We start from the raw sequence: 7,494 nt of genomic DNA, 5'->3' as shown, positions 1-7,494 counted from the left end.
GGTATTCAGAGGGGAAACCAGGAAAGGGGATACCATTTGAAACGTTAATAAAGAAAATATCTAACATAAAAGTAAATACATTTTTAAAACTCAGAAATTAAAAAGAAAGAATAAAGTCAAGACTACAGTGACAAAAATGCAAATAGATCCATAGCCATCACCCTGCACAAAACTCAGGTCCATGTAGATCACAGGCCTCAACACAAAGCCTGATACACTGAACATCGGCATGGAATTCAGAAGACAACTTCCTGAAGAGAACACCAACTCATGCAGGGACGAAGAGCTACAATTAATAAATGGGACCTCATGAAAATAGAAAGCTTCTGTAAGGCAAAGGACATGTCATAAGTCCAAAGGGACCTGCCCCTAGAGGCATTACAGGTGTGGCTGCTTTGTCACATGTGCATCAGAGGGTGGCAGAGAGGAGAGAGGCGATGTCTATCCTCAATGTTCTGACCTAGGCACATCTTATTAGAGCCGAACTTTCTTTGAAAAAAAGGGGGAAGGGGGAAGCCTGAGACCACCACCAGTCCAGCATCAGGGACAGGGAACTAGCCTGAGACCACCACCAGTCTGGCACCAGGCAGGCCTGGACAGACTCTCATGTTGATGTCTGAGGGCTGTGCAGAACTGGCCCCACCCTTCACCTGGGCATCATGGGAGAGCTGGCCCTAGAGGCAAGAGAGCAGAAGAGCTGACCCGACCCTCTGCTACCAAGCTGCCGTACACCAGCCTTATTGGAGTAGGTGTGGCTTTGTTGAAAAAAGTGTGTCATTGTGGAGGCAGGTTTTGAGGTTATATAAGCTCAAGCTATGTCCAGTCTCACAGTCTCCTTCTGCTGCCTGTGGACCACATGTAGAACTTTCAGATCCTTCAGCACCATGTCTGCCTGCGTGCCACCATGCTTCCTGCCATGACAATAATGGACTAAACTTCTAAAACTGTAAGCCAATTAAATATTTTCCTTTATATGACTTGCCTTGGTAATGGTGTCTCTTCACAGCAATGAAACTTTAACTAAAACAGTGAGGTAACCCAAACCCAGAAAGACAAACATGGTATGTTCTCATTTATAAGTGGATATCAGTCATAAAGTAAGGGATAATCATACTACAATCCAAAGACTGAGAGAAGCTAGGTAACAAGGAAGGCCCAAGGAAGGATGCCTAAATATAACTGTGAAGGGGAGCTAGAGTAGACATAGAGGGTAGATGGGGAAGGGGCCTGGATTGAGGGAGGGCAGTGGAAACAGGAGGGTCCAAGTGGGAGAAGGGGAGAGAGGAGAGAGGAGAGAGGAGAGAGGAGAGAGGAGAGAGGAGATAGAGAGAACTGGGAGAGCTCAACTGGAATGGGGGGTTGCATCTCTGGGATGAGTTAGAAACCCAGAGCAATGGAAACTTGCAGAAATCAACAAGGGTGCCTCAAGCTAAGAACCCTAGCACTGGGAGCTATGGAGCCTAAACCAGCTATCTACTGTAACCAGGCAAGACTTCCACTAGAGAGACTGGGACACCAGCCCAACCACAAAACCTTCCACCACTTCCATTCATCCTGCCTGTAAGATGTGCTGGGGTAAAGGTGGGATAAATTGTGGCAGTGGCCAACCAATGACTGGTCGAGCTTGAGACCCATGCCATGAGAGGGAGCCCACCCCGACACTGCGTGGAGAGCTAGGAGCCAGAAGCTAGAGAGCCCAAAGACTTAGGATAGAATCAAACATAACTGGCAAATGAAAAAAAAAGTCAGTGAAATGATTCCTAATGATATTCTGCTCTACTCATAGATCGATGTGTAGCCCAACTGTTATCAGAGAGGCTTCACCCAGGAGCTGATGGAAACAGATGCAGAGACCCACAGCCAAACATAGGGTGGAGTGTGGAGAATCCTGCAGAAGATGCAGGTGTTGGGGGAGGTTGTAGGAGCCAGAGAGGTCTAGGACACCACACACACACACACACACACACACACACACCCCACAAAATTAACAAACCTGAGCCAATAGTGGCTCACAGAGACTGAACTGCCAACCAGGGAGCCTGCAAAGGACTGACCTAGGCCCTCTGCACACGTTACAGTTGTAGAGCTTGGTCTTCATGTGGGACTTCTAACAGCAAGTGGAGGGGCTGTCTCTGACTCTGATGCCTGCGCTTGATACCCTCTCTGCATCCAGGGTTGTCTAGCCTTAATAGGAGAGGAGGTGCCTGGTAGTACTGTAACTTGATATGGCACGGCTGGCTGATGTCCGTGGAAGGCCTGCGCTTTTATGAAGAGAAATAGAGGAGGAGTGGAGAGGAGGGAGAGGGGAGGTTTGGGAAGGGGGCTGGGAGTAGAGGAGGGAGGGGAAACTGTGGTAGGGATGTAAAACACACACACACACACACAGTAAGAACTAGGCCAACTGAACTCTCTCTCTCTCTCTCTCTCTCTCTCTCTCTCTCTCTCTCTCTTTCTCTCTCTCTCTCTGGAAAGCTTAGTGTGACCAGTTCAAGACTCTAGAGAGGCCTTAAGACTTGAGATACTGCACTTTGACTTGGGTCAAATATATTAGAGAGGAGGCTCAGTATCACTAGGTAATATGGTTTGTTTGTTTGTTTGTTTGTTTATGTATGAGGATTCTGTGTTTTATGCATGAGAATTTGGGCTCATACTAGACCAAGAGCTGCAGTGAAATCTACAGGAATGTGGAATGGACGCTGGAAAGTGGGTTTATGCAGAAATACAATCTTGTAAGTAGACATAAGTAGAATCAATCTTGTAAACAAAAAGTGAGAATTTTTGTGTTTTATACACATAAGCAAACTAAAAGTTATGCTCTCTTCTCAGCAAGTGAAAGTCATAATGGGTGTAAACTTGTCAATCTTAAATCTAGTGTTCGTTGATCCTAAGATTATCTGGGGGAGTGGGGAGAGGGAAGTCAATTTAAATGTAGCCAGGAGGTTGTCTGAAACAGGGACAAGGAAAAGGATTACCCACAAGATGTCTGTCTTAGTCAGGGTTACTATTGCTGTGATGAAACACCATGATCAAAGCAACTTGCATAAAGGGGTTTAGTCAGCTTATACTTCCACATCATAGTTCGCCATTAAAGGAAGTCAGGACAGAAACTCAAACAGTGCAGAAACCTACAAGCGGAAGCCATAAAGTGACCCAGGTCAGTCAACAGGGTCTGAGAGAGAGAGGGGGGGGGGGGCGGAGAGAGAGAGGGAGAGAGAGAGGACTGAGGGGCAAGAGATGCGAAGAATAGAAACAAAACACACTATCAAGAATCAAGTCTCAAGTCTTGAGTCTCAAGTCTCATTTATTGGAAGGCAACTATAGCTATATATGCATTCACTGGGGAGTGCAGCTGGAGACGCTTAACCACAGGTCCAGGATGTATAGGAGAAAAAAACAAGATGTTATCAGAGTGTGTTCAGCTGTGGTGGGCTTCTTGTAAAAACATTATGCTAGGAAAACAAGTCTCTTGTCAGGGTGGAAAAGTACTGCCGGTAAGTAAATAGCTGCAGAGACAATAGCGGCTTTTGCTAGGAGTAGGCTCCCAACAACAAAAGGATGCTATGCTGCTTACTGGTTTGCTCTCCGTGGCTAGCTCAGTTTGCTTTCTGATAGAACTCAGGGCCACCAGCCCAAAGATAGCAGCACCCATGAAGAGCTGGGCCTTCCCATATCAATCACTAAATACAGAAATGCCTTACAGGCTTGCCTACAATCAGATCTTGTAGAGGCATTTTCTCAACCAAGGCTCCCTCCCCTCTGACGACTCTAGGTTGTGTCAAGCTGACATAAAACTAATGAGTACAATGTCTGATTCCCTCAATTTCCATTACCATTCACTGGTCCCTTCACCTAGGTCAGGCCTTCCTTTCCTTCAAAGAAGTCATTCTGTCTGGAAGTAAACAGAACTCCCAAATGTAAATATGGAAGTGAACAGTCTGGGTCTACTCAAGCTCTGATGGGGGTATTATTTTATTTTATCAACTCAATCATCAATGAAGTGTTGTGATCAGACCGATCCCCATTCCCTGCTCCAGTCCCTATCCATCACCACACCACACCCTTTTTTTTTCCAACATCACGTCTTCTTTTTCTAAATCTACCAAGTCTGCTTAGTGCTGCCAGTTTGTGCATGGTTGGGTGCAGAGCCACTCTTCGAAGCACGGGCATCCCTCAGTGACTGCATTTGTAAAGAAAATGGGCTCTCCTAGATGCCATTGATCACCAATTGCTCCTGTGCCGGAGCTGGGGCCTTGTGATCACTTGCTTTCACCTTGGTCTTGCATGTGAAGTCATAGCAGCTTTGAGTTCATGGGTGGGAGGGACCCCTTGTGTCCTGGAAAGCATTGCCTCAGAACTCACCCTTACCTTTGGCTCTTACCATCCTTCCGGCCCCTCTTGGGCAATGATTTCTGAGCCTTCAGAATAGGAGGTTGGTACAGATTTCTTATTCGGGGCTGAGCACTTGGAGACATTTATCCTCAGATAGAAGCATTACTGTATATTGGTTAAAATATTTTAACTTCCAAACAGCAGAGAACTTAAACCAAAACTGTTTGAACAACAGCCATACAGAATGATGGACAGCTATAGCTTCATGAAAGGCTTGAAGCACTCAGATAGCAAGAGCAGGACTCTTACATTCTCTGCTTACATCCCTGTTTCTTATTCATTTCTCAAGCCAGATGGCAGCTGCAAGCTATAGAGCACGACTGTTGTCTTCTTAGGTAGCCACACTTCAGTCCACAACAAAGAGAATTAATACAATCTATTTCTCCAAAAGTCCCGGGGGGCGGATCACACTGGCTTGTCATTCAGAGGCCATCTTTCAACCCGTTTCTGTCATCAGAATGGTGAGTACCCTAGAGGTAAAGTATACTGAAGCTGAAGGGCAGAATCAGCTGTAAAGACTCCACAGGGTGGAACATGGATGGAAAGGCGAATTGCTTATAAAATACACAATGCTTTGGGCAGGAAAAAGGAGCAAGTTAATCAATACATTGTACTGAGAAAGCATAACACTGCTGAGTGAAGGCTTCGTCCACTCAGACAGAAACTGGACTCATTAGGAGCTAACGTTGATGCAGGAAGAGTCAGCATGCCAGGCTTCCCCATTATTATTACGATTGAGCAGCCGAATCTGCTTGCTCGGACAATTATTTTGATAACTGACTGCCACATTGGGAGCTATGATGATTAGATTTCCAGTCTGTCTCATGTGTCTTCTTTCTCTTACTATATCAGTGGTTCTCAATCTGTGGGTTGCAACCTGTTTGGGGCCGAATGACCCTTTTGTAAGGGTCACCTAAGACATCGGGAAAACAGAGATATTTATATTATAATCCCTAACAGTGGCAAAATTACTGTTATGAAGTAGCAACGAAAGTAAACTTAGGGTTGGGGGTCACCATAGCATGAGGAACGGTAGTAAAGGCTCTCCGCATGCGTTAGGTTGAGAACTACTGTGTTCTTCTACCCTAGCTAGTCCATGGATTAGGACAATCCCTGTATCTTGCACCCAGACAGCTATTCCACACTTGTGGACAGTTAGTCCACAAGTTTCAATGAACACAACCTTTACCGTCTCTCAGCCTATTCTATCAATCATGGGACTTTATTAATTAATGCAGTTTTATTTCAGACTCCTCGGTGTCTCAGAGTCTTGTACTTGTTTTTGCCTGGCCTCAAAGAAGTCCCCCTCACAGCTCAACAAGGACATCAAAGGTATCCTCTGGGCAGGAACTGTTTGGTAGATGTCTCTCCACTAAACTCTAAGCTTTTTGATCACATGCCCTTCCTCTGTAGAGCCCTAAGCCATCACGAAACAGGTTCGCATCAAAATAAACAGCTTTCAAGGCACTGCAGCACCACCAGAACAGCATTCTAACATGGAGTTAGTGTGGTCACACTCAAAGAATGACGAGCTTCTCACAGCAACCAGCCTGCACTTGAGTAGCTATTGTCTTAGGAATTTTAACGGAGGGGAGAGTGGATATTTTTGTTGCTTCTCAGAATTCAGAAGCCTTTCCTATGCTCCGTGAACCCATTATCATGCAAGGAGGAATACGCCATCTCTGATGTAAAATGAAAATGGCAGACACAGAGGAATCCACCCCACCATAAACTTTTGGCATGTCAGCCATGCATGTGGACCTCAGTCTCATTTGGGAGACCTGTACTTCAAACTACTAAAGAGTGTAGGTTAATCTAGGAAGCTATCTAAAAATCGTTTCACTTGTGACATCTAGTGTCTGGACATGGTACTGGCTGTACTCTATCCAGGGCATCCCTAACAGTGCCTTTTAACTTCATGGAAAAAGATAAAAACCACAACAAATTTACTTTAAAGATTGTAAGTGACTTTTATTTATGATTCTAAGTTACAACAGTCCTCAGGATCTGAAGAGGTTTTAACAATTCCTTTCAACAAGATCAGGAAGTATTTGTGAATAGGAAACAAGTGAGACAGAGAGACCTCTTCAGGTCCCAGCTCAGCATCCACTTGATTTGAATCATCTGGCCACTGAAGATGGTCTTGAAGCTCAATTATTTGTGTGCCACTTAGTGCAAATGATTCCAGGTTACTTTCATGCAGTGGGCCAGTGTAGAAAGACGCGCCCAAATCAATGTTCTCCTATAAACTGCCTTTAACGATTAGAGAGAGAGGCCTTTAAGACTTTGTGAACATGGTCCTCTCCCTCGAGTCCATTTTTCCTTACTTCTGCCATCTTTCAAGACTCTGCTTAGTGCCAGTGCATTTGTAACTTTTTAAATGAATATCCAGACAAAATATACTTTTCCTTTTATGTAGGGTCATATGAATTTAAAAAAAAAAAGATTTATTTATTTTTATAAATAAGTACACTGTTGCTGTCTTCAAATGCACCAGAAGAGGGCATCAGACTTCATTATGGGTGGTTGTGAGCCACCATGTGGTTTCTGGGATTTGAACTCAGGTCCTTTTGGAAGAGCAGTCCAAAGCTTACCCACTGAGCCATCTCGCCAGCCCATGAATTTTTAATATATATGTGAGTATATTTGTGTGTGTGATAATTTCTACAGCCATGATTTTAAATATATATTTGTTGGGGTTCAGGAGTCGCCCACAAACCACACAAACACCAAGCTCAGTCAGACAGGGATGGTTTACTGAACACACACCCTAAGCTTGATCGATCAGGGCCATAGTTCAGAATCTGGCGGCCGAGGCTACAACTCCGAACATTTCTCAGGGTGTGCTTATAAAGGAAAATGCCACAATGAGCTCGTGTGCAGGTGCTGGAAGTGCTGTTCAGTGGTCAGCTCTGACTCAAGCTATTTTGGACATAACAGTTCATACTGATTTAATCTGATGGGTCCTATAGCTTTGTGGAATTTCTTAAGATTAACAATTGTCATACAGAACATAACAAGATATGTTATCAACATGACCTTGCTCTGAGTCAAGTTATTTTTCTGTGCCAATGAGTGGCAGGCATATCACAGCAACAGTATGAA

The 7,494-nt window shown here is 44.6% G+C and overlaps 1 non-coding gene across 1 annotated transcript; it reads left to right on the top strand.

Moving 5' to 3' along the window:
- Positions 1–362: 362 nt before the first annotated feature.
- On the top strand, positions 363–489 carry Gm22022. The gene has a single exon (XR_003949938.1). It is a non-coding gene; the product is annotated as a small nucleolar RNA SNORA17 (small nucleolar RNA).
- The last annotated feature ends 7,005 nt before the right edge of the window (positions 490–7,494 follow it).

Source organism: Mus musculus, chromosome 11 (assembly GCF_000001635.26).
Source record: "Mus musculus strain C57BL/6J chromosome 11, GRCm38.p6 C57BL/6J".
NCBI lineage: Eukaryota > Metazoa > Chordata > Mammalia > Rodentia > Muridae > Mus > Mus musculus.
This window is presented reverse-complemented; position numbering and strand designations above follow the sequence as displayed.